The 19,612-nt window shown below is 41.4% G+C and overlaps 1 protein-coding gene across 2 annotated transcripts in view; it reads left to right on the forward strand.

Moving 5' to 3' along the window:
* The window catches only part of LOC106812956 (zinc finger protein 845-like), a 52,976-nt gene that overhangs the window by 27,439 nt on the left and 5,925 nt on the right, over positions 1–19,612 (forward strand). Inside the window, exon 1 of one of the 2 annotated variants that reach the window (XM_014816979.1) lies at positions 10,526–10,563. The exons of the other annotated variant lie outside the window; for it this stretch is intronic. The gene's annotated coding sequence lies outside the window, so the exon portion shown is untranslated. Of the gene's footprint in view, positions 1–10,525; positions 10,564–19,612 lie in introns of those variants that run through there. 2 annotated transcript variants of the gene reach the window in all.

Genomic DNA, 19,612 nt, shown 5'->3' on the forward strand with positions numbered 1-19,612 from the left:
CAGATCGCATCACTTGTGGCCGAATGAAGTCAAGGTCCAAGGTCAATGGGCAAGCAGGGCAGATTTAGTACATTTTCTGAGGACATGGTCTGTACGGAGTCGATTGAATACACTTTTTTGTTTCAGCGGTGACGCTATCATTTTTTTATTATGGCTTTATTGAAAGGACGGCATGAAATGTGCTTTCCCACTGACGTGTGAAGAGTTAAGGTGTCTGATAACCTTTTGACCCTCAAAGAGGAGGGTTAAACTATGGAAGTTTGTGTGACTGTTAACAATTAAAGACTGAACTGTTTTGATGGACTACTTTGTGTGATCATGGAAGACTTAAATTTCACAGTTGAAATCTGGCATGCAAAACTTACTTGAACCAATGGCGTTTACGGCGCCTTAAATCAATATATGAACTTCATGTCTCTATTCATTCTCTTCATTCTTGCTATTGAACTTTCATTGCTGAGATTCTGTACGTTGGGAATAGCAATGTCAATAGCATTTACGCGAACGTCTGTTTTGGATTAAGGCCAACTTAAAATAGTACTACCTCCAGGTGGTGGTGATAGTATATCTATATATAAGGACAGGATGTCTGTTTATACACTGAGTAATGGTGGCGCAATTGCATGCCGGGGATAAGCTGCTGCCTGCCTCCGAGCCCTCCGTTTCGAAGGCCCGCAGCAAGCATAATGCGCGCGGGCATGACATCAACACACACGACTACAGTGATCGATCGAAACTTAGCGCCGTTAGGGATTTTCGGATGATACGTCCTCTAGAGGTGTCACGATACACATGTGCTTAATCGATTCGATTCGATTCACGATTCATGCATTATCATTCGATTCACGATTCGATGTTTTTTCCATAAAAGACAAAACATTTTTTTGTCAGAGCAATAAACACCTGCTAATATCCATTTCCACTTTGAACAATGAGGCCATCCTATAAAAATTCTATGTTTGCTGTTCCCCGACCCATTGATTTTTATTGTGGGTAGGTAGGTTAGGATCAATTTTTTTTTTTTGTCAGGCAATAATAGTTATTTTAAGTCTGTTCTCATGTTTGCCAACACATGCTTTGTGTTTCAAGTCTTAACTATGAAAATGTAAAAAAAATAAGAAATATGGAACTTCAAAATGTCAAAAAAAAACTTTGGGTCGGCGAGCTATTTTCAGTGGTCGGTCGGAGGACCGCAAACGATATGATTTTTTAAGGATGGGCCTGAACAATCAGCAATGAGGCATTGAGCAAAGTTGTCAAAAAGGCAATCAACATTCAAAACAATATGTAAATTATAAAGACTGACTAGTCATAAAGCATGAAATAGCAACAAGTAAGCAGTCTTGTTTTGCAACTTTCCAAGATATGTCAAAAGCTTACATGTATCAATAAAACTATCTGCGGTAGACTCCAAAATAAGTTATAAATCCTTAGCACTGAGTGAAATTTTTGTCCTAAACTATATCTATCATCTATTTTGGATCTAACTGAGATACAACTTCATAATTTCGAACAAAGTGCAGCATTTAGCTACAGATAGATAACCAAGAGGGAAGGCTGTTTGTGTGTTTTCGTTCTGTAAGTCGTGTGAAATGAGCGAGGCGTCGGCGAATTTTGCGAATCACGGGCTTTCCTAACCTGCTCTTCTTAATTCATGTTGTTTGTGTAGAGGCGGGCGTGCGGTGTACTTGTGTGTTGTAGATGGAGCAATTTGACCGGCATTTACGGGTAATTATTCGCAATTAATAGAGCGAAAAAGAGTAGAGAAACTATTAAGACTTTGGTGCGTAAATGCATTTTCGTGTTTACATTATTTTTTTTCATTGAGACGTTCCAAGTGCCTTGTGACTCTATATACACAACATTAATGACATTAAAGTTGGGAACGCTTCAAATGGAGTGTTAGCCATAAGAATAGATGCACTGCTTGCGCCATCTAATCCTTTCATGCTGTCCCCATATCTCTCGCTCTCTCTCACTGTCTCACACACCACGCCTCACATCCACTGAAATTTTCGGATGCTTGCACTATACCTAATTCTCCGAATAGTATTGTCTTTTGATAAATTTTTGCGCTATTCAGCTTAAAAGCTTTCTTAAAATTTTTCGCACCAACAAACATGCAAAACATAGAATTTTCTGAATGTTTTGTTCAACGGCGACTTCGCGGCCGTTGGATTGGCCATTCGCTGGATTTCTCCGGAGCTTCCGCCACTTAAAAAATAGTACCAGCCTTGTGGCAGTGGTAATCCTGAGTTGTAACGAAGGGGGAGCTGCATGCAGTTGACACACGGACGCTCTAGCTCCCTCTCTCCACACACACACACACACCTCTAGCTCTTGCTCTCTCACACAACACCACAAACCTCTAGCGTCTATCTCTCTCCTCGCTCTCTTCTCTCTCTCTCTACTCTCTCGGCTCACACAACACACATGTAACACCTCTCTCTCTGTGCAGACAACACAACCGCAAGCACACACACACACACACAGCACTCGGCAATCAGAGAGCGTCCGACGTTGCGGCAATCAGCCGTGTACGTGTCGGCAAGATCACTGTGTTAGATGCATTGTACGGAACGCGTAGCCTAAGCGGCTCCCTCGTCGCGGAACCGGTTGCGTAGCCCACGGTCTAAATCTTAATTGCGCCACTAGTAATTTCTCCTATCTGCGGTAACCAACTCCTCACTGCAAAAGAAAAGCCTAAAACGTCGAGCGCTAATGCGACTCTCTTTCACTACGCTGGCGTACTACTCTCCATACATAATCATGATAACACATACATAATACATATAAATCAAGATGGCGTATTACAAGCCAGCACAATGCGCATACCAAACGCGAATTTCTCCAGTACTAGACTAGTCAAATTACTTCGTTGGCATGGGCATAATCACACACCTTAATAACAAAAATACAACTCTAGTTTGCCCCATTTCACTGCGCGTTTGCTTAAAACGCCAACAAAGAAAAGAGGTGAGAAAACTGGCATTGCCTGGCGCGCTCAACGCCGGCTTGTTTGCTCAAACAATTTTAGCCCGACAATGGTTATAGGGTGACGTGACATGTTTTTATGCCTTGGGCTACACCCGTACCGCTGCCACGGTTTTCTTGGGAAACTGTCAACAACATCGGAGAATCTCAACAACATTGGAGGTAATTTTCAACTGCCTTTTATAAGACAAGCGCGACATGACAAAAATGGGAGGAACTAGAGTTTATTTGTCATAAGGTATGTGTGATTATGCATGACACGAAGTCTTTGCTAGTCTAAGTACTGGAGAACATTAGCGTTTGGATGCGCATTGTGCGGCTTTAACGAAGGAGAGCGTACAACAGTGAAATGCTGAAACCATGTTGGCGTATTAGTCGAATTAAAGAAACTTTGCCCGTTTTATTTTGAAGATTCTTTGCGGTATTATGATCTGCTGTCTCTACCTTGCGCCTAAATATTAAACAAACCTGCTTGTCCTACGATGCTCCTACGCTGAGATAATGAAGGCGGTAGAAATCTGGTATTTTTGCTACAATCCAGCGTGAGGTGGGCTCAAGGTGGGGTCTGTCATCACTATGGCCAATCATAACAGACGTCATTCATTCCATTTGTCAATCTATTGAACTGGAAACTGCGAGTTTTTCCCCTGAAGCTATGCTCAAATCGGGAAGAAGGTCGCAGCCGAAACCAGGATTCGAGTCGGTTTTCGGAACAATACCAGATTCTTCACCTGCTCATAATATCTGAGGCGTAGGAACAAGGCGGTTTGTTTTATATAGAAGGTAGGACAGCTTGATCATAATACCGCAAAGAATCGTCAAAGAATAAAACGGCAAAGTTTCTTAGTTCGACTAATATGCAGACAATGGTTTCAGCAATTTCACGCATTGACGCTCTCCTTAAATACGCTCTTTGTATATAGATAATACATGACACGCATAATATACATAAATCAGGGGATTAATGTATGGGGAAGTTATTAGTCTTACTCTTGATAAATATTTATACAAAAATCTCACTTTTAATATGGTCTGGCAGTCCATATAGTTAGCTTGCAGCTACTTGTTTTAAAGGCCATATTTACGGAGAATTATCTAGCGTTTTCCACCACTTTTTTAATTACCGTTACGGCTACCAGGTTAGATACTAACTTTTATAGTAACTAAGCCCTTGGGGCTAGTATATTTGTGGATCTACTAGCCCCCTATCACTGTGTACTAGCCCGGGCTTGCTGTAGGAGCTGTCGAGTCGCTGTTGTGGGATAGGTGTGGACAGGGGGCTGCGGCCCCTCCCGCAAGGGGGGTATGAGGGTTCTCCCCCAGACATTTTTTAGCAATTAGGAGAGCCAAATCCGCATTCTGAGCATATCTGAGTGAAAATTATGGTTTAAAAAAAACAGAAATTTTGACATATGTTTCAATATTCATTCGCATTGTAATTATCTACACAAGCTCCTTAAGCAGCCAACGACTTCAGAATTAGAATCACTGAAGAGAAGAGAAGGGACAATATAAGCGCCCCAAAGCTTGCTTCACTTTCATTATCAGGATTCTTATTGATTTTGTGGTGATTCAAGCACTAACATTTATTAAAAACTCCATCTTAGAGTTAGTTGCTGGTTTATCGTGCATATTCCCTGGAAGCCGTAAAAAGTGTTAGGCAGTTCACAGTCAATGCGTGTACTGCTATTTGAAATAATCAAGCATGGGAATTTCCACAAGATAATCCTTCTGTTATGATAGTTTCCAGGGTTCGACAACTAACGCTAGCTCGATAGCCCAGGAGCTAGTGGAAAGTTGTGTTCAGGCTATCATAATGTTCCACCAATTTCTAGCCCGGACAGCTACAGTAGAGTTTTTGGGCGTTTGTCACTGTATAATGCGCTGGTAAATCACTTGTGATTTCTCTCTTTCAAATCAAGTCGGCCTGCTGGGAAAACCCGCCAGTCTACTTTTTTTGGAAGAAAATAAATAAAACTAACTTGAAACAGTCTGATTGCCTGATCGAACAACTGAAAATCTTCGAGGTCGTTTAATATTCCTATCATCATTTAAGCCAGGGCGCTATCGGCACGGACATTCTCACGTTAATAAATTATATAACTTATACTATAATATAATTCTAATTCAAAAATGTCGCCAAAAAAAAGCGAACCGTGACAGCGTGGCAGCACTGCAGGCGACAGCCAGCACAGCGTGGCTGCGTACACATGCCTAGCTTGGGCGGCATGGATTGATGTTCGGGGGGGGGGGGCAAGATTGTTTTAAGTCACCGTGGGCATGTTCGTTCTGTAATATATGTAGGAATAGGCACTGCTTGCATAGAGGACAACAGCAAAATTCTTTCCGTGAATTGAGGAAAAGAGCGTCCCGGACCAAAATTAAAAGTGTGAATTCATTACGATTCCTATGTATATACTGTAAATATCAGGCGTGTCTACTATCAATATCAGGGTTCTCCAAGCTTTTTCATTATAGCATGGCGGGGCTGCCTTTATGGTTCTAGTTTAGCAATTTTTTTAGCTAATTTTAGCCATCGGCGGGTGCATTTTAGGATTTGGCGGGCTTCGGCGATGCCTGGGGGCCCCGCCAGCTATAAGTGCTCTGAAGAACCTGAATATATATATTATATCTCTAATGTACTATATATATATTATAGCTATCTATCTTATGCTGTCTCTCCTATATATATATATATGTTATAGGAAGAAATGTTCAAAGGAGGTTAAGGATATACTTTAAAGGATTTTCCCGTTTTTTTATTGGCGTTTGAGAAGGCTAACTTTTGGCCGCTTGTCATGATTGCAACATGAGATGTTTTTATTACTTTAATCTGCTTTCAAAAGGTTGTTTTTCGTTTTTTTTAGAATGGGGAAAAGATAATGACAACAAATGGAAAAAAGTTTTGGGGCAGGTAAAAAGTACTAAAAATATGAGCAGCCGACCTCGCATGAGCATTTGAGCAATTAGAATGACCTGCAAGATGAGGCAATTTGACAAATATAAGTTCACGAGCACAAGGATTTCAGAGGTCTCCATGTTAAGGGCCCAGGTCTTACAGCTTGAGAAAATTTACTGCATGGGCCAGGGTTTGAACTAACAGCGCACTGAAAAGTGAAAAGGTAGACCTGCGCAACCACTGGACCATTGAGCTCTCTAGCACATAACGTGAGCAATGCACATGCAGCAGAATTGCTCCAGAATGCAATGCGCGCCATTGGCTCATTTACTTATCCCATTTACGAATCGCTTCATGGAAATTTGCCGGCTAAAAATTCCGAGCAGGATTTCTCATATAAGAATTCTGGGTAAAGTATGTGGTACCAGGTTGCCAAGAACGTATATTCCAAACAAGTGACCATTCAGCTACCACGTTTCCAATATCATGGCCGTTGGATGTTGTATTTCGTCTGTAAGTGTTTGAAAAGATTGGAGCGTTCCGGAATTTCTGTGCGAACGCTTTCTTACCTTCTCTCTCTATCACTGTGTATTTGTGCATGCACAAGGGCATGCGCGCTATTGTGTTGCAGGCGGTGTATTGGAACGGTTTGAAGTGAAGTTATTAGACCAAATCAAACATTAAGACTTACTGGTAACTGGTACTGGTAGAGGACTAGTTACTAGTAACTGACAAGTTGTATTTATTAGCTCATGCTGAAACATAGTCAGATGCAGCTTGTAGAATCGCATGAAATGCGTCCGTGCGTCCGGCGTCGTCGTGCGCGGTCGTCGTGCGTCGCAACAGTTGGGCAGCAAATCTTAACCGTCGACGTATGCGGTCACTGATATTCGGGACGTGGGGGGGTAGATCCGAAAACAGGAGTTGGGGATGTCGAAGCCTGGGGTCAAAGGTCAAAGGAAGAGTGTAAAATAAGGGGAACATTCCACTCCTTATACTAAGGTTATAGGGAGGAAATGCAATATTGCGCGGCACAAATCTAAACTGGACTCGAGCCTAAGGCTCGTCGATAGTTGTGTATAGCATCACGGTAGGAAAAGCCATCACTGTGCCGAATATGAGGTCAAGGTCAAGGTCAATGGCACAGGGCAGATTAAGACATTTTCTGAGGAACAATGGTCTGACAAGGAGCGAATTGAAAACTTTTTGTGTTTTCAGGCGTGACCTAAGGCATTTTTTATGGCTTTATTGAAAGGACCATGAATGTCCGCTTCTGCTGACATGCGAAGAGTAACAGTGTCGGAATAACCTTTTGACCCTCAAGAGGAGGGTTAAACATGGATTTGTTGACTGTTAACAAGGAGTGAACTGCTTTTGGCTATTAGAGGGGCCGCTCCCCCCCCTCCCCCTTCCCCCTCCCCACGCCACGTCCCCGCCCACCCCTTAAAAAATTGATAAAAATTCTATTCATCAATAGATGGCGCGCGTACACGCCGTCATCACGTATGGTGTCCAATCCTTGTGTATAATATAATTGGATCAATGCGTATGCTAGGACATTCGTATACCACACCGTCTTTACTGATTCGAGTCCCAGCCTGTGGAACATTTTCGCGACTCTTTCTGGCCTTTTTTCCCTTTACCTAAAACGAAAAGTGTATTACCTATCTTTTTTAATTAATACATTTTTAAAATTTTTTTTTTTTAAATTATTTTTATTTTTAATGTCTTATCTTTCCATTTTTTATTATTTTTTACTCTTTGGGATGGGATGGGATGGGATAAGATGACATGCGATCGGATGGGATGGCATGGCATGAGATGGGAGGCGGTGCGATGACATAGCATGGCAATGGCAATGGGAATGCGAATGGGATGGGAAACGGTTGCGATGGGATGGGAAATGGGATGGGAGGAATGGCATGGGAATGGATGCATGCATAGATAGATAGACTAGTTAGATTTGTTGGGTAATTTTCTTTCAACACCGCGGTCCACCAACTGAGTAACGCCACTGATTTCCCCGGGCAACGCCGGGTATCCCGCTAGTGTAATATATATATAGAGAGCAGGCGCTTGGGACTATATATATATATTGGGGCTTTATATATATATCAGGAGTGTATAATAGGGATATCCCTATTATACACTCCTGATATATATATTTTCATGGCGACACAGCACACTCACAGCGGCGAGGGCGGGAGCGTTCGGCGTTAGATTTTACATAGGTTTTTATGAAGGAAAGTTGATATACAGTGACACAATTAGTGGAACCTATAGTAGGGCCTATTTGTGAATGTGTGTTCATATTATTTTCAGTTTTTACTGACTCTGTCCCAAGTGCCTGTGGGTTTACACTGACGATTATATGCAGTCAAGTTGGCGTTTTTCTTCTTTCTACCAACCTATCTATAGGCATATTCAAAGCTCTTACGTTATCGACCGCGAGGCAGCAAACGTTTCAACATTTGACCCGTAGCGTGCGCGCGGGGCATCGCGGATAGGCGTTTTTGCATGTATTACATGGCGCCAGTGTGGCGCCTAAAGCAAAAACGTGCTCTCCCCCTAGGGTGGAGGGACACACCCCTGATTGCTGTTGTCTGATTGGCCACTTGGCAAAAAAAACGTCCAACTCGCCTGCTCCGAGTTAGGGAAATTAGAACATGTTCTAAACTCGCTGCTATCGATCGGCTGGACGTGCGACTTTTGCGTTTACACTGGCGATTGTCAGTCGCCAAACTGCCAAGTTCGTACAATTTGGCAACTCAAAATCGTCAGTGTAAACCCAGCTTATGTATCCGCTGCAGCTGGCGCTGGCTAGATCAACCCGCTTACGCATAATAAAATACAATTGATAATAAAAGTTATACAACAGAGTGTAGAACTAGAAACTGTTGACACTTTCATTCATATTTAAATTTAACTTGACAATAATACCAGCTGAATCCAGCTCTTGCCTTGTATTAATCTGCAATGATGTGGTGACAATTGCATTCATACATTGTCTGTTGAAACTATGAATGATAGTCAATGATAAACTATATGCGGACAGGTGTGATGTGATGTCACAGACTCACAGGCACATATCTCTGTGAGACTGTGACAAATTAACCATGTACTTTCTTATTTTGAGACTGAAAAAAGAAACAAACAACTGCAAAGTGGTATTTTTATATAAAAAAAACATTTATTTGCATCCAAACGAAAAGATAACGTGGTTCATACTGTATGTTTGTTACAGAGTAACAAAACAGTAAGCAATCTAGAAGTAGTGACTAGTGAAGCATGTGTACATGTAGAGAGAGAAGAGTGAGAACTGAGAAGGGGAGTTTTTTTTTACCCTGGTACAGGAGCACAATCATGTTACTTCTAGTTTTCCATTAAAAGCTCACAATGCGCATCCAAACACTAATTTCTCCAGTACTAGACTAGCAAATACTTCGTGTCATGCATAATCATACTACCTTATGGCAAAATAAACTCTAGTTCCTCCCATTTCACTGGGCGTTGTCTTATAAAAGGTATTTTGAAAATACCTCCAACCCCACCCTCCCCCTACCCTCCATCTGCGATAGTGGGCGTGTCCTAACAATGATGTGTACGCAACTGCGTGTCTGCATATCTGCGCCTAACAAATGTGGTACTACGCACGACTGAAATTTTACGTTTATAATCGTAGCAACAGACCTCAGATGAGCCCAGACGCTCTGCGGCTCTTGTTAGTTCATCTCGCCAAAGGGCGTTTGACCGCCGTGTGTTGGGAAGTTGTTTTTATGCCTGAAAGTTGTGTTTGATTTGATAGATCACGGGTGATAGATTCCGGTGTTGTTTTGATGTCTGAGAGTAAGTTTATATCTATATTATACTAGCCACTAATTATAAATAATTTTATAGCTAGTTAAACCTGCCAAAAACATTTTGTGTAATAGGTGACTAAGCGGTAAAAACGCGAAAATCTCAGCACAGGGCGGTAGGTGCATTGTTAACCCAGGCAGCGTTGAACGTGTTAAAAAGCCCGATCATTTTGCATTTTTCTTGGAAAGCATTGGGGAGCAGGTCAGTGGCGTAGCCAGGGCCCCCGATGGGGGCGGTCGCCCCCCCCCCCTAAGACTTAGAAGGCAAAAAAAATGATATCCTTGTTTTGTTAAAATATCTACATCAAAACACTGCCACCTTATTTAAACCAGCAGGACTGTTTCAAGTCGATAAAACATGCCAACAACATGCACCAAATTGCACCATTAACAACATCAAAATGCAAAAAGCTACCACCCCCCCCCCTTGGTCGCTCCGCTCCCTCGAACTTATTGCCACCCCCCTTAGATTTAATCATGGCTACGCCGTTGGAGCAGGTGCAGTTAGGAAAACTCGCATAAAATGTTCTATAGCCCTGCGGCAACTGTACGTGGGCTATAGTCCTAGAGCTAGGCTCTACTAGGCTCTAGGTTAATACAATAAATTAATGAATAATGACAATGTAATCTTGTTGCAGGGTGAAAAACTGATAATTGGAGGCACTGGTCCAGCAGGACCAGTGCCTCTGAGGAAGCACTGGTCCTGGTCAGTAGGCACTGGTCCAGGATTTCTGTCATAGCAAAGTGAATGACTCGGATGTGGGGACGTTTTTATAGGGGGGGATGGTGCAATTTGGTGATGTGCATTCTAAGGTATTCTTAAACATTATATTTTTTACACGTTTTGATACACTGATGCGTAGTAAATCGGAACAAGTCCGCAAGTCGATTTCAAAGATCAGCGGTCTCTGAAGACCGGCCATTATTCTATTATCATCAAAATTATCATATTTTATTACGCGATCGCTGATTCAGTGATTGGTCGGGGATGCCCAGTATTATTGAATTAGCAGAGGTTTAACAGCATGACCTAGAAAATCGAACACAACAAACATGGAGAGTTTGTGTACTTCGCATGGACTTTAGGCTTCGGAATTTGACTATTTTGAGTCTATATTTGATTAAATTTACCATTCATTTCATTAGAATATAATGTAGAAGGTTAGTAGAAAATAACAAAATAATAAGTTTGGTATATTTTTTATTTCCTGTGCGGCAGCCTAAAAATTTCTTTTTTTTACGGGAGCTATTTTAGGCTTACTTTTTCGAACATGATTTTGTTAAAATTTTCATAATTTTGATGCACTCACTGACTCTAATATTATTCATCAGCATTCAGCACTCTGCACCAGTATTAACCCAACCAGGCTGTGTGACTAACGTCAATATACTAACCCTAGCAATACCGTTTCTTGGAGCTACACCAGTATAGACTATCAGTGTTAAGAAAATCGTCACCAAATTACATTCATCACATTTTTTTATCTCATTTCACTCGACTAAGAACACAATCACATCTCTTATCAAAATTTCATTCACACAGACAATAATGCAACTACACAGTACACATAGTCAGTAACATGACAAAGACAGAGGCAAATCAAGAATTATAATCATGGTAAATGATGGTATGGTTATTTTCAAGTTTCTTTTTTTTTACTTCTCTTCCTCATGCTTTTCAAGCTTTCCTTTTTACAATGACTGAGCAATTCAGAAGCTTGCAGAGCAGTGTTTTAGTTATATTTGAGTATGTTAAAAAAACTTGTACGGAATCTCTAGGAAAGCCGGGGACTATCTGGGCAAGGTTTTACCTTTCGTTTTTCTCCTCCCGCAGTCCAGGGTACCCCCATGCATAGATGATGCTGCCGCCGATCCGCAAAGTCACAAGTGCCTAGAATCTAGAATAAACTCTAGAATATTGCTTCTAGATATCTAACTGAATAAAAATAGCCACGTTTCTACGTTGAGAAAAGTGAGCGAAAATTCAGTTAACAGCTTTGATTAACGTGCGTGCAGGTGTCACTGGTCGTGCCTCACTCCCCAGAATACCCCTGCGATATAAAACTTAATTGTTATGTGGGCATAAAAACTCTGGGCTGGCCGGCGCGATGTAGCAATCGATTTCTTAGATCTGTCGCGAGTTTTTATACGTTGTGGGAATCATGCGTTGATACGTTGAGTGTGTGCGGCGATTATCTAGTCGCCGCACGCGCCGGAACTGACACGAGCAAGCAGTCGCCCGTCAATTTTCTAAATGGCGCACTGGGACTGCGATCCGCTAGTTTCTCACGCTGTTGTTTGGTAACTTGTTGGTTAACATTTTTAGCTCATCTGATGTAGTCAAGATGCAGCTTGTAGAATCGCCATATCGTCCGTCCGGCCGTCCGTGCGTAACAGTTTGGGCACAAATTTAACCGCGTCGACGTACGGTCAACGATATTCGGTGACAACGTGAGGGGCGGGTAATCAAAAAGCGAGTTGGGATTTGAAGCTGGGGTCAAAGTCAAAGGTCAAGAGGTGTAAAAAAGGGAACATTACCTCCTTAACTAAGGCATAATGGAGATTGGCGGGCACATCCAATCTAAACGGCTCGATCTAGGCTGCGTGATACGATCTGTATACATCATGGTAGGAAAAGCCACACTGTGCCGAAATTGGAGGTCAAACAGTCGAAGGTAAATGGGGGCATCAGGGCAGATTTAGACATTATTTTCTGAGGACAGTGGTCTGACGGAGGGCGATGAAACACTTTTTTGTTCAGGCCTGTGACTACACATTTTTATGGGCTTTATGAAAGGAACCAGTGAAATGTCCTTCCAACTGACGTGTGAAGAGTAAGTGTCTGAATAACTTTTTGACCCTGCAAAAGGAAGGGTTAAACATTGATTTGTTGACCTGTTAACAAAGGACCTGAAAACTGTGTTGAATGGTACTGTGTGATCGTGGAAGACTTAAATTTCAACAGTGAATTCTGGCATGCAAAAAACTTTACTTGAACACGTTACGCGCCTTAAATCATATATGAACTTCATTCTCTATATGAGATTCTGTACGGTTGGATACTAATGTCAATAGCACTTACGCAAACGTCTGTTTTTGACATTAAGGCCAACTATAATAGTACTACCTCGCAAGTGGGTGGCTGAGATAGGCATGCTGATAGTATCGAGAGTAAGATAAGTATAGAGGGTATGCTGTCCACAAACATGTGAATATTCAACATTTGCTTGCCTTTATTTTACCAGATGATATATTACGTGCAACTCGATAAAGAATTACATCGCTAAATGAGGGCGTTGGATTCATCCGTCTCTAAATTATAAAAACTTTACTTTGTTTATAATCCTCTTGCCTTTACGGAGATATAGCTTTGAAGACGTCATACACATGGTTCATAAGTGTTTAACTAAGCTGGCGGCTCAAAATTGCCCAGCAACGTTCCGAACTAAGCTTCCGAACAGTGCTAGCCTGTGAAAGGAATGGTCTTGTCTGTAATGACAAAGAATGCACCTTTGCCGCAGGAGTAAGATAATATATTGAACATTATATTATAATATAAGATAATATAGTATATTGTGTGTAATATATATAGTGTGTATAATATGTGTGTATATATATATACGTGTATATATTATATATATACGGATATATATATAGTGTAATAATAAATATAGAATATAATATAGAGGTCTATATTATCTAGCTCTCTGCCCGCCAACAGGAAGGTATTGTCATCATGTCAACAGAGAGAGCATTCCTCACAGGCAGGCCACTGTTCGAGCTAGTTCAGAAGTCTCTGGGCAATCTGAGCGCCAGCTTAGTTAAACTACTATGAACCATGTTGACGTTCAAAGCTATATCTCCGTAAAGGCAGAGGTATTTAAACAAAGTAAAGTTTTAGTTAGAGACGGATGTCCAAACGCTCATTTAGATGTAATTTTATCGAGTTGCACGTAATATATCATCGGTAAAAGATTAGGTAAGGCAAATGTTGAATTTCACATGTTTGGACAGTCATACTCCTCTATATTATCTTACTCCTGATAGTATCAGCAGCATGGGCTAAACGTAGACTGGTACTCGCTCCCACCTCGATTCCTTGCCCCATCGAGTAACTAAGCGAGAGGTGGGACCGGGTACCAGTCTACGTAATACAATGCAGTTATGCACGCCATCTATCGAACAGAGTGAGAAGAATGTCCCGGCAGGATAGGTCAAATGTATATTGCGCTCAAAAGTGCAGAAAGAATTACTTTCTTAACTTCTGTTTAATCAATCTTGAGATAAGTAATTGCAGAATTGAATCGTCAAACCTACCAATGAAAAATTTGCCAGTTTTGTAGCTGTCCTTGCATGGCTCTCTCGTCGACGTTACAGTAGTGTGCAATGTCAGGATATGATGGAGCCATGCTGGCTTGTGGACGCTGCAGAGCCGATGGTTGACTGTCAGTCGAAATGTGTTGATCCTCCCGACATTGAGAAGAAATCTGTACGTTATACGTGCATCTGCCTTACCTCTTCCGCCATCTTCGTCGATAAGTTTGGACCGCCGCGCGCGAAATCGGAATGTACATTTCAATCGATGATCTAACTGATACAGTAGCGCGCGCGTGGTGATTAATTGTTTATAAACAATTTAGTCTGACTGACTCTCTCCTCCCTCTTCTCGTCTGCTCGCTCTCTCTCTCTCTCTCTCTCTCTTTTTCTCTCTCTCGCCCCTTTCTCTTTCGCTCTCTCTTTCTGCAATAAACAAAATGTTTGCTGAAATGATGTGTACGCAACTGCGTATCTGCATATCTGCGCCTAACAAAGGTGTCACTACGCACGACTGAAATTTTACGTTTATAATCGTAGCAACAGACCTCAGATGAGCCCAGACGCTCTGCGGCTCTTGTTGTATCTAGGTAACCTCGTCCTCGTAGCCGTATAATGCACTAGGCAGTTCCAACAAATCAGTAAAAATAAAAATAATGTATAATAAATCTTACGCAGTGGCTACGCGTCCGTTCTATTAGTCGAATTAAGAAACTTTGCCTGTTTTATTTTGACGATTCTTTGCGGTATTATTGATCAGCTGTCCTACCTTACTAATATAAAACAAACCGCTTGTCCCTACGATGCTCCTACGCTGAGATAATGAGCGGTGAAATCTGGTATTTTTGCCAAAAACCGACTCGAGATCCCGGTTGGCTGCGACCCTCTCTCGTTTTGTGGCCAGTATGTTGCTTCCGGTCGCCGCTGTGTAGCGCCATGGTAGCGCTGACTCATTACGTCAGTACGACAGGGTTTGCTACATCCAGCGTGAGGTGGGCTCAGGTGGGGGTCTGTCATCACTAGTGGTGTAACGGTTAACCGCGGTTAACCGAAAACCGCGGTTTTTCGCGCCACCATTCGGATATTCGAACGCGTCGTTCTGTTTTTCGGCTCGGTTTCGGTTCCACATTTTATATATAACCCGATATATACGCTTTTGAGATACCGCGCACTGCGATTGGCTGGTCGTAAACTCTTCGCCAATCAGCGAGCAGATAAATTGATAGAGCCACTTGCTACATGCCACGAAGAAGGTCAAAGCATTCATTTTGTCTGCAAAATAATTGGATGTGTTTCTTACACCTAATCAATGAAGTACAAAGACACTGAGATGACTATTGGACATATTTGCCTATTTGGTTACTTTTACTGAAGTCAAATATTTGAATTTCCTGTACAAAGGTTTGTTGAATTGCCCTAACATTTGGGTATTCTATTATATATTAAAGGTTTGTTGTTCAAAGAATTTAGTGAACATTATTATTTAATATTTATAAACCAGTCTGATTATTAATTTGCAGCTTCTGTTTGGTGTTATAAGATTTGTAAATTGATCGCAAATATTCGAAGCGGCGAAAATAACCGAACCGAAGTGTGAAAACCGAAAACCGAACCGAACCGTGAAGTTGTGATTCGTTGCACCCCTAGTCATCACTATGGCAATCAATAACAGACGTCATTCATTCCATTTGTCAATCATTGACGGAAACATGCGAGTTTTTTCGAAGCTATCTCAAATCGGGAGAAGGTCGCAGCCAACCAGGATCTCGAGTCGGTTTTCGGCAAAAATACCAGATTTTCACTGCTCATTATCTGAGCGTAGGGACAAGCGGTTTGTTTTATATTAGTAAGGTAGGACAGCTGATCAATAATACCGCAAAGAATCATCAAAATAAAACGGGCAAAGTTTCTTAATTCGACTAATATACTGCAACATGGTTTCAGCATTTCACCGTTGTACGCTCTCCTTAATACGCTCTTGATATAATAATACATACACGTATAATAATACATAATCAGGGGATTATGTATGGGGAGTTATTATCTTACTCTTGATAATATTTATACAAAAATCTCACTTTTAATGGTCTGGCAGTCCTATATTAGCTTGCAGCTACTTGTTTTAAAGCCATATTTACGAGAATTATCTAGCGTTTTCCCCACTTTTAATTACCAACCAGGGTTAGATACTAACTTTTATAGTAACTAGCCCTTGGGGCTAGTATATTTGTGGATCTACTAATCCCCTTCACTGTCTACTAGCCCGGCTGCTGTAGGAAGCTGGTCGAGTCGCGTTGTGGGTAGGTGTGGAAGGGGGCTGCGGCCCCCTCCCGCAAGGGGGATATGGAGGGTCTCCCAGACATTTTTTTACAATTAGGAAGCCAAATCCTGCATTCTGAGCATATCTGGAGTGAAAATTATGGTTTAAAAAACAGAAATTTTGACACGTTTTCATATTCATTTCCATTGTAATATCTACATCAACTCCTTAAGCAGCCGAAAGGACTTCAGAATTAGAATCACTGAAGAGAAGAGGAAGGGACAATATTAACAGCTTACTTACTTTCATTATCAGGATTCTTATTGGTTTTGGGTGATTCAAGCACTGAACTTTATTCAAAAACTCATCTAGAGTTAGTTGCTGTTTATCGTGCATATTCCCTGGAGCCGTAGCTGTAGCAGTTCAGGTCATCGTGTACTGCTATTGAAATAATCAAGCATGGGAATTCCCACAGATATCCTCTGTTATGATAGTTCAGGGTTCGACACTAACGCTAGCTCGATAGCCCAGAGCTAGTGAAAGTTGTGTTCAGGCTACCAAATGTTCCACCAATGTTAGCCCCGACAGGCTAGTAGATTTTTAGGGCGTTTGTACTGTATAATCGCTGGTAAATCACTGTGATTTCGTCTCTTGTCAAATCAAGTCGGCTGCTGGGGAAAACCGCCATCTACTTTTTTTGGGAAAAATAAATAAAACTTAACTTGAAACAGTCTGATTGCCTGATCGAACAACTGAAAAATTCGAGTCGTTTAATATTCCTAACATCATTTAAGCCAGGTCGCTATCGCACGACATTCTCACGTTAATAAATTATATTACTTATACTTATAATATAATTTCTATTGTCAAATGTCGCCAAAAAAAGCGGACCGTGACAGCGTGCAGCGCAGGGGCGGAATTAATTTTTATTTTTTAAGGGCTACTTTTATTAGAGCCTTGGGCTATTTTTGAATTTTTTTGGGATATTTTTTCGTTTAGGGGCTACTTTTTCGTTGCACGTTGAACTGAATGCATGTTAACATTTTATTACATTTAATTATATTAGACCATTAATGTGATATTGTTGGTGCTATATATTGTATAATAATTTTGTGTCATGATTTATTAATATGTTTGTAATATTTGTAATTTTGTATCCTGTATGTAATTTTCACTGCGACCGCGAAAACTAGCTCAACATTCACCGTACCCCAGGTACAACGTGATAGTTGCATTACCGGTCTTTGGTAGTCTTTTACATCGATTGTAATTCGTAAACAACATACTGTACTGAGCGCCGTGCTGTGGAAAATAAACACCTTTTTACAAACCGTATCGGTCGAAGACTATAGTCATACTGAAGCAAGCGATTAGAATCAGTTGATTATTACAGCGCTGATTCGTATAGGAGGTGTACAACAGTAAGCATCCGCAATTGTTCATCGTTGCACTATTTCGTCTCTAGAAAGGGCATTTTTTTTCGCCGAAATTCGGCACTAGAGTGCAATAATTTGCATTATGCACGCAAGGTAGATACCTCGTGGACGTCTAGAAAGCATTAGAAGTAAAATTATTCGTGTTGTGTAATTGTGCCATTCCAGCTAGTGGCGTAGCCATGCTCGCCGGTCGGCCATTTTTGTGTATGAAACGGGATCCGACTACTCTGTAGAAATTCGCATCATAGAGCTGGCAAAAGTTTCGAGCGGAGCATAGAGCACAAATCTGTAGTTATTTAACATGAATAAAGTGTATGTTTTGTAAGCGCAGTAACAGTGTGCATATTTTTAATTAATTTCTGTTCGATGCTTATTCAGGCCTGCAGCCTATGGACGCCCTCTACTGTTGTTCAACACCTATAGCGCTGTAACATGCAAGCAAAAGCCGATACCTACATTCCCTTTCCCACTATGCATTGCACGTTTATTTACGATAGCTGCTGCATGCTGATCCAAGAACAGAAATTTTGTGAAATTTTCGTAGCAGAGATGAGGGCGACGCTGAAGAAAATGGTCGCCCCAAAGAAGGGGTTTGAAGATTTTAGGGGGCTATTTGGGCTCCACCGAGGGCGAAATCGCCCGTCGCCCCTGGTTATTTCCGACGCTGGTGCAGCGACAGCCAGCACAGCGTGGCTGCGTACACATGCCTAGCTTGGGCGGCATGGATTGATGTTCGGGGGGGGGGGCAAGATTGTTTAAGTCACGTGGGGCATGTTCGTTCTGTATATATGTAGGGAATAGGCACTGCTTGCATAGGAGGACAACAGCAAAATTCTTTCCATGAATTGAGGAAAAGAGCGTTCCGGCATGCAAAAATAAACGTGAATTTCATTACGATTTCTATGTATATACTGTAATATCAGGCGTGTATAATATCAATATATATATCTCTATGTATAATATATATATATAGCTATCTATCTATCTATCTGTCTCTCTATATATATATATGTTATAGGAGAAATGTTAAAGGAGGTTAAGGATATACTTGATTCGTTTATTGCGTTTGAGAAGGCTACTTTTGGCCCTTGTCATGATTGCAAATGATGATGTTTTTATTACTTTATCTGCTTCAAAAGGTTGTTTTTTCGTTTTTTTAGAATGGGGAAAAATAATGTCAAAAAATGGAAAAAAGTTTTGGAGCAGGTAAAGTACTAAAAAAAATGAGCACCGACCTCAGATGAGCATTTGACAATTAGATGACTCTCAGATGAGCATTTGACAATTAGATGACCTCAGATGAGCATTTGACAATTAGTTCACCACAAGGGATTCAGAGTCTCCATGTTGAGAGCCAGGTCTTACAGCTGAGAAAATTTACTGCATGGGCCAGGGTTTGAACTAACAGCCTGAAAAGTGAAAGTAGACCTGCCAACCACTGGACCATTGAGCTCTCTAGCACATAACGTGAGCAATGGCAGCGCATTGCCATTCTGGAGAAAATTGCAGCAGAATTGCTCCCAGAATGCAATGCGCCGCCATTGCTCATTTACTTATCCCATTTACGAATCGGCTTCATGGAAATTTGCGGCAAATTCGAGCAGGATTTCTCATATAATTCTGCTAAAGATTTGGTACCAGGTTGCAAGACGTATATTTCGAACAAGTGACCATTCAGCTACACACAGATGCCAATATCATGGCCGTTGGATGTGTATTTCGTCTGTAGTGCTTTGAAAAGATTGGAGGCGTTCCGGAATTTCTGTGCGAACGCTTTCTTACCTTCTCTCTATCACTGGTGTATTTGTGCATGCACAAAGGGCATAGCGCGCTATGTGTTGCGCGATGTAAT

The sequence above is a fragment of the Priapulus caudatus genome, unplaced genomic scaffold (genome assembly GCF_000485595.1).
Source record: "Priapulus caudatus unplaced genomic scaffold, Priapulus_caudatus-5.0.1 Scaffold706, whole genome shotgun sequence".
Lineage (NCBI taxonomy): Eukaryota > Metazoa > Priapulida > Priapulimorpha > Priapulimorphida > Priapulidae > Priapulus > Priapulus caudatus.